At 34.9% G+C, this 8,963-nt stretch overlaps 1 pseudogene; it reads left to right on the forward strand.

The window, feature by feature from the left end:
- The first annotated feature begins 219 nt into the window (after nt 1–219).
- LOC141392235 (protein transport protein Sec61 subunit alpha pseudogene) lies at nt 220–1,020 on the forward strand (annotated as a pseudogene).
- The last annotated feature ends 7,943 nt before the right edge of the window (nt 1,021–8,963 follow it).

The raw sequence follows: 8,963 nt of genomic DNA on the forward strand, positions 1-8,963 counted from the left end.
TGAATAAACTAGTATCTGACTGTGAACTTGGAACTAGTACAGTACTATCTACGAGAGTCAATTGGATATCCCCTTGTAAATGTTTACAGTTGATTGAGAATCGACGAGTTTCCGATACCGAACTAGTTAATATTGCTAGCGGGTACTGACTCGTCGGCCGAGTGCGGAGAATAGTTAAAAAAATAAAAAAACTGTTTTAATACAAAACATAAATTAATCATGGGAATTAAATTCCTCGGAGTCATAAAGTCCTTTTGCAGTATACTACCAGAAATAGGCAAACCCGAACGCAAAATCCAATTCAGAGAGAAAGTGCCATGGACCGCTATAACGCTCTTCATCTTCTTGGTATGCTGTCAAAACCCTCTGTTTGGTATCATGTGTTCCGACTTTGTTTTCTCTCCCATTGTTACATCTGGTTTGATTGTGCAATTGTTGACTGGTTTGACACTCCCAATTATCGTGCTTTGTGCCCAAAAATTCTTTGGTATGGTTATTACCATTGGTCAAGCCATTGTTTATGTCATGACTACAATGTATGGTGATCCACCTGAAATGGGTGTTGGTGTTTGCTTGTTGTTGATCATCATTCAATTATTTGCCGCCGCTGCGCTCCGGTTTGATTTTGTTACTTTGGGATGAATTGTTGCAAAAGGGTTATGGCTTGGGTTCCGGTATTTCTCTCTTCATCGCCACCAACATTTGCGAAACCTATGTTGTCGAATGTCTTCTCACTCACCAACGGTACAACTGGACGTTATACTGAATTCGAAGATACTGTTATTGCCTTATTCCACTTGATGGCCACTCGTAATGATGGTTCGTGCTTTGCGTGAGGCCTTCTTCCGTCAAAATGTTACCAACTCGATGTACTTGTTGGTCACCGTTCTCGTCTTTTCCGTTGTCATCTACTTTCAACATTTCCGAGTTGATTTGCCCAACACATCTGCCCGTTACCAAGTTGTTCTCCACAACAGCAATTTCAATAATATTACTCTACTATGTCCCGGTCCACACTAGAGTGAATTTTATTAAAAAAATGTCATAAAATTAGGGGTTCTTAGAGCGAATTTCTCACTACAGCAATTTAATGATTTTACTCTACCATGGAACTCGATCTGGGTGCTACCGTGGTGCAATGGTATGCACACCCGCCTTGCGTCTTGGCCTTGTGTTCGATTCCCCGGCCAGGCAACATCAAAACACTTTTCAACGGTGGCAAAAAACCCCTCAGTAATGACATTTCCTGAGTATTTCAGCCATGTAAAACTTCTCTACAAAAGTGGTGTCTTAGACACGCCGTTCGGACTCGGCGATAAACAGTAGGTCCCATATCATTGAGCTAATATGAATCGGGGTGCATTCATTGATATGAGAGAAGTCTCCCTTGTCCCTTATGGGATGTTTGGGGAACAATTATATATATGGAAGGCGATCTAGAAACGCATAATTTCATGAAATTTTTCATTGGAATCAATCTAGTGTGGACCGGGACTATGGATCTCGATGTAGGGGCGCATAATTTGATGACATTTTGCTTAAAAAAATTCTGGCTATTACTTCTTCAGCTCGTATTTAGTGATGTCGATATTTTCGATAGTATCGATATAAAAAACTATTCATCGATATTGGTGTAAAAAACTAAGTATCGATAATATCGATATTTCCATCTTTGGTTTGCCAGCTCTAACTTTTGGTATTGAAAGCGGGCTATGTAGGTCCACGTTTTCGTATAACCCCCATAAAAGTGATGCGTTTTAAGGCAATTTTAGGATATTTGTTGTAATTTGGTATTTTGTGTCTCCAGAGGCTAAAAAATATTTCTACCAAATTTTGTTTATATAGGTCCACGTTTTGGTATAGCCCCCATATAAGGCCCCATATATAGTACGCGTCATTTTAAGATATTTTGAATCTATTAGTCCCATTTGAGCAACGAATTGGTTGTAATTTAATATTTTGTGTCTCTAGAGGCTAAGAAATATTTCTATCATAAAATGTTTATATAGGTCCAGGTTTTGATATAGACCCCATAGGACGATTTCTCCCAATTTTTGGTATTTTGAAGGTTTTAGCCTCATTATCGCAGCGAAATGGCTGAAATTTGGTATTTAGTCTTCGTGGGGGGTATAAAACTTTCCCCCGGAAATTTGTAGGTATAGCTCCACGCCGTCATATAGCCCCCATAGGACGGTACCTCCCAATTTTCGGTCTTTTGAAGGTTTTGGCCTCAATATTCAACCGAAATGGCTGAAATTTTGCGGTTAGCCTTAATTTGGGGTATAAAACATGCCATATGAAATTTATCGGTATATGTCTACGCCTTCATATAGCCCCCATAGAACGGTAAATTCCGATTTTCGGTATTTTGCAGGTTATGGCCTTAATATTCCACCGAAATGGCTGAAATTTGGTGGTTAGTCTTCATTTGGGGTATAAATCATTCCATATGAAATTTGTCGGTATAGGTCACACGCCCTCATATAGTCCCAATAGGACGATATCTCCCAATTTTCGGTATTTTGAAGGTTTTAGCCTCATTATTCCACCGAAGCTCAAAATTTGGTATTTAGTCTTTTTCCGGGCTACAAAAATTTCTCTCAGAAATTTGTCGGTACAGGTCAAGGTTTTGAAAGAACGGTACCTGCCGATTATCGGTATTTTGCATTTTGTATCCACATTATTTCACCGAAATAACTGTAATTTGGTAATTAGTCTTTTTCTGGGCTACACAATTTTCCCTCAGAAATTTGTCGGTACACGTGCATGTTTTGGGGGGTACCTCCATAGAACGGTACATCCCAATGTTCGGTATATTGAAGGTTTTAGCCTCATTATAACACGGAAGTGACTACAAGATGGTACTTAGTCTTCGTTGAGGGTATAAAACTCTCCACTTGAAATTTGTCGGTATAGGTCCATGTCTTCGTACAGCCCCCATAGAACGGTACTTCCCGCTTTTCTATATATAGCTCGTTCTCCACCAAAATAGCTGATATTTGGTATTAAGTTTTTGATAGAGGTATGAAACATTCCAGAGGTATGAAACATGTGCCGGTATAAGTCGACGTCCTCAAATACCTCCATAGGACCGTATCTTCCGATTTACGGTATTTTGAAAGTTGTGGCCTCAATATATCACCGATATGACTGAAATTTAGTATTTAAATTGCCATGGGTGTATAAAATATTGCAGAAGAGAACTATCAGTATAAGCCCTTGTCTTCATATAACCCCATAGAAGCGTACTTCCCGATTTTCGGTATTTTAAGGTTGTGTCATCAATATCCCATCGAAACGGATGAAATTTAATATTTAATCTCCGTTGGTGGTATAAAACTTCCCACCTGAAAATTTCCGGTATTGTTCCACGTTTTTATTCTTAGAATGCCACAGAGGAAGAAGCCTATTGGTGATGGTCGAACAATATTCAGGGGATGGAAAAAGTCAAACAAAGGAGATATCACAATAGTCCGTAATGCATCCAAATTACCATCTTTTTTTGTAATTACGTTACATGTCGCAATTTTTATCGGATCGTCACGAAATTTTGTTGGCTTAAGGGGGTCCCAGAGAGGAAGAAGTATATTGAATTTGGTGATAGTCGGATAATATTCCCTAAAATAAATGTGAAGTGAAAAGCTTATGCACAGCGGTAGTGGTGTAGGGTATCACACAGTCCGCCCCCTTCCGGCTATAGCCTTTTTTTAAGACATGATGTTTTTAAATTTAAGAAAATTTTTTAGTATATTTTTATTAAATTTATGACGATTTTTTGTTTAATTTAAAACAATTTTTTAAGACGTGGAAAAGAATTAATCATTTAAAGATTAAACAAAAAAATAAAAAGACCACGTCCTAAATTAAAAAAAAAAAAAATATGATATTTTTATAGGCTGTAAACTTTTTTAAGAATTTTTCATACCGGAATTTGTTTACGTCGTTTTTAGAAAGTGGAATTTCTAGGAAGTCGTCGTTTAAAAGATTTTTTCTAGGACATGAGAATTATAATTATTTTTTCTAAGACATGCATTTCTTATGGATTTCTTGTAAGTTTTAACTTGAAATGTTTTAAGAACTTAAGTCGTGAATTTTATAAATAAATCGTTTTTATGTCTTGGACTTTTAAAAGGTATTTTTCTAAGACGTAAATTTTTTCAAAATTATATTTCCAAGTTATAGATTTCTTAAAAAAAATATTTTGGACCTGGATTTTGTAACAAAAGGCGAGGGTTTCTTAAGAATTTTTCTAGGACGTGTACATTTAAAAAAATTATCAGGACGTGGATTTCGTAAGAATTTTTCCATGGAAGTGGAATTTTTAAATTTAAAACGATTATTTAAGATTTTATTTTTAATTTTTTAAGACAAGATTTTTTAAGTCGTCGTATTTTAGAAAAAATTTTTTCTAGGAAGTGGGCGTTTAATTTTTTTTAAGAATTGGATTTTTCGAATTATTTTTCTTACACATGGATTTCTTAAGGAATTTTTTTCCTGGACTTGGATTTTTTTAAAAATCTTGATCCTATATTTTTTAAGAAATTTTGCCCACGATGCCTATTTAAAAATCCAAGTCCTAGATTTAAAAAAAAAAATTTCTAGCACGGATTTAAAATAAATTCTAGGACGTGCACATTTTGAGAAAATTTTTTCTAGGGCGAGGATGTTTTAAGAATTATTTTTCTAAAACATTTTAGATTTTTTTAAATTCGTTTTCTTAGGCGTGGTTTTAATAGCAAATTGTTTTCTAGGACGTGGGTTTTTATGATTGATTTAAGACATTATTAACGACGTTGATTTTTTAAGAAATTTTCTTCAATGCGTGGATTTCAAATACTGGTTTGTAGGAGTTTATGTTTTTTGAGTTTTTTTTTTTTTTTGGACGGCGATTTTTTAAGAGCACTTGGATTTTTTTAAAGAAATTATGTTTCCAAAACATGGATTTTTTTTAAATATTTTTTTAAGGTGCTGGTTTGTTAACAGTTTTTTCAACGGGGTTTTTTAGCACGGATTTTTCAAGCTGTATATTTTTACAAAGATTTTGTTAATTTTTCAATACATTGCACCTCCCAAAGTCCGTTTCCGCATCAGTAGACCACTAACGAATTAAGAGTAACTTAGACGTGGATTTTTTTAAGAAAATATTTTTCCAATATATGATTTTTTTTAAATAATTTTAAACGTTGATTTTTTTTACAGTTTTTTTTTTTTTTTAATTTAAGACGTGGATTTTTTTCAAGCTTTGGATTTTATAAAGACTTTTTTTAATTTTTCAATACATTGCACTTCCCAAAGTCAGTTTCCGCATCACTAACGAATTAAGAGTAACCATTTCAATGTTTTGTTCAATAACTCAACAAAAATTAAAGTGACTTTTGGCCAATTAAGTCATCAATTTTTGGCCAAAACGTTTTCGACTGAGTTTGGCTAGAGATGATCAACAAAGCATTAAATCATTGTGTAAATAGTTGCAGCAACAATAACAACAAAAATTAAAATGACTTTGGATAATTTTTGACAAACTACTGGAAAAAATGAATTGGCCAAAATAAATGGCATAGTCACAAACGTAACATCAGGAAATAACCATCTAATTATGAGTAATAATTTCAGAGTTTGGTCATAATTTTTGTTTGCTGTAGTTGTTGATGTGGATGGATATTTGTTGCCAAACAAATTATTACCTCTAAACTGAAAATGTAAAATACATAAATTTTGGGGAAAATGCTGCAATCAGTGATGGTCATCATTGTGGTCAACAGGAAAGTATTGTATATGGGAGGTATGGAAAGGGCAAATGTTGGGCTAGGTAATGAACTATAAGAGAGGGTCGTACGTAAATATATCCTAAGTTTTTTGAAGTTATATCCTTTTTAATAACAAATTTCGATACCAAACTTCTGAAGATAGTCTTTCACGATAAACTATAGTGATACATTTACACGATATCCTATCTTTACCATTCAATTACGTTTGATTAACTTGCCCATTTGTGGTTACCCACCCACTCTTTTATATTTCTCACATTATATCTCTCTAAGTTTTCACAAACAATATCATCGATAAATCTATTTCTGCTACGCCATGAAATTATTGTTCCACAATTTATGTCCAAACATTCGATTTTTCGGGTAATTTTTACAATCTTTACAGACAACATCCGACAAATACACAACGAATTATTGTTATTTCTAATAATAATAAAAATATTATTAATAAATTTATTGATAACCTCTATGACCACAAATTATTTGCAAACAGTTTTTGGCCAACTAATAGACGATAGACAGTCAGACAAACGTTTTACGGGTTTCTGTGGTCTATTGTCTAAATGAACATTGCAACGAAGTTCCCGCCACGCAGCGTGGTGTTGCATTGAAGCGGTGTGGCATTCTTCGTTGTTCGTTATGGATTTTGTAGTGCTCTCGGAGTTTGGGTCTTAAAAATGTTAAGTGTCAATAAATACATTGTTTGTTGGCATTATTATTTTGAAATTGAAGTTGCACAAACAGCGATTATCTTATTTAGCCGTGGGTTAGAGGAACTTATGGCAATGATTGTTGGTTGGTTGTGGAGGAACATAACAAAGAACAATAATAACAACAACCACCATAACAGTGAAAATGATTTCAATGTTTATTCATAGAAAACAAAATTTTGTTATTTCCGCCCACAATAAAATGTGCAATTTTTGAGATCTTAATTATGAAATGCATTGCAATTTCGAGAGGGTTGCCAACAACCACCACCAGGTGGAAATTCTTGTGCATCTTTTATATGATTTAAGCATGGATTTTAAGAACATTTTAAAAGGGCTTCTCAGAGCTAAAAGTGTGCATCTTTATCTATGTTAGGGGTCTTCATAAGCATGATTTTATACTCTCCACCATAATACGGAGGGTATAAACAAATGTATCATTCCGTTTGCAACACATCGAAATATTCGCCGGAAACCCTATAACGTACCATGGACTTGATCATCATAAAATTCTAAGTCCATCAAACGTTCAACCATCTGTTGAAATCAAAATGTAGTTCCCAATATTTAAGATGTAGATTGCAGAAATTACTTCTAGGATGTTTGATATTGAAAATAGGTAATATCGGTCTACGTTTTGATAAAGCGCCATAGAACGTTACATCCGGCTTTTTGTCTTTTGGAGGCTTTAGCCACATTTTCTCATCGAAATGGTTGAAATTTAGTATTTAGTATTTTTTGGAGCTACAACGCTTTCCCCCTGCAATTTGCTAGTATAGGTCCACATTTTGCTATAGCTTCCATAGAACGGTAACTCCGTATTTTCGGTATTCTGAAGGTATTTCAAGAATTTTCTACCTTCCCTCATGGACACTGGGCGTATATTTAAAAAAAAAATTGTCTGCCTTCCTCAATGGACCCTAGGCGTAGTTTTTTGAACAATTGTTCTAACTTCCTTCATTGACCATAGGCGTGGAATATTTATTTTATTTAACGATTTTTTTTTACTTTCCTTCATGGACACTACACGGAGGAAAATAGGACCCTCTAACATATGTCCCAAACATATTTTGCAGCAAACATATAATTGTTTGAAATCAGTTCCAAACATAACATATGTTTGGGTCCTGCAAACAAATATATGTTTGGGTGCACGAGTGGACGCTTACTGAGAGCAAGGGAGCGTAAATTTCAATGTAAAACAATGTGAGGCATTGTGAGTTTCGTGAGCGTAAATTTACTTTCGCTCACAACTTGTGTAGACTCTAGCTGGTGGTGAGGGAGAGTAAATTTACGCTCACGACACTCACAATGACTCACACTGATGCAAAACACATTGAAATATATGCTCACTTGCTCTCAGTAAGCGCTCACTGGCTATCTCTAACATATATACACATTTATAAATGGTGGTGGTGGTTTATTGAAAGGCATAGAAATATCAAACAAAAGCAACAACAGACACAAAAATTCCAAAGATGTATTTCTTTAATAAAAACTGAATAAAATCTATAATTGTTCCACAAACATCCCATACGGGACAAGGGAGACCTCTCTCATATCAATGAGTGCACCCCGATTCATATTAGCTCAGTGATATGGGACCTACAGTTTATCGCCGAGTCCGAACGGCGTGTCCTAAGACACCACTTGTAGAGAAGTTTTACATGGCTGAAATACTCAGGAAATGTCGCCAACATTACTGAGGGGTATTTTGCCAACGTTGAAAATTTTGATGTTTGACTGGCCGGGGAATCGAACCCACGACCTTCGGCGTGCAAGGCGGGTGTGCATACCATTGCACCACGTATATATATATAAAAAAAGGATGATGTTAGTTACTACGCTTATAACTCAAGAACGGCTGAACAGATTTTGACAATTCGCACCAATTCGGAATGGTCTCATGGCAGAAAAGGATAAAACGTAAAAAAATCGCGCACAGTTGCGAAAAATTTGCAAAAATATTTTTTTTCAAGAAAGTCAATTTGTCCAGAAATTTCTATCGAGCTTCGCATTTGGAGTATACCTTGACACCTTTTTGGACGAACTCTGAAGGTCCATTGTACACCTCTGCTTTGTCAATTTTTGAAAGTTGTATAGAATTTTTTATTCACAATCAAATCGATTTTCATTTATTTTCAAGCGTATTTTTAGGAAATTAACAGCGAAAAATGCTTAAAAGGAGAGGGCTTAGTTTAGAGTTTGGAAAAATTATTGTTGGTTTCGGTCAGATTCCTATTGAAAATATGAAGATGATAACGCCGAAAGTAGTTTCTACAGTTTTGAAGAAAAAGGTAAAAATCCACAAAATTGGTGGGTTATTTGAAAACTCAAGAGTTCGGAGATAATTTCATTGAAAGTGAGGTTATGGCAAGTAAACACATTTTCGAAAGATCAACTTCCGATTTATGCGGTATAAAATTTAAGCTGTACCAGATATACATATATTGATACTGTTTAGATCCTGTCATGATACTAAAAA

Source organism: Musca autumnalis, unplaced genomic scaffold (assembly GCF_047663935.1).
Source record: "Musca autumnalis isolate F117 unplaced genomic scaffold, ASM4766393v1 scaffold_2, whole genome shotgun sequence".
Classification (NCBI taxonomy): Eukaryota; Metazoa; Arthropoda; class Insecta; order Diptera; family Muscidae; genus Musca; species Musca autumnalis.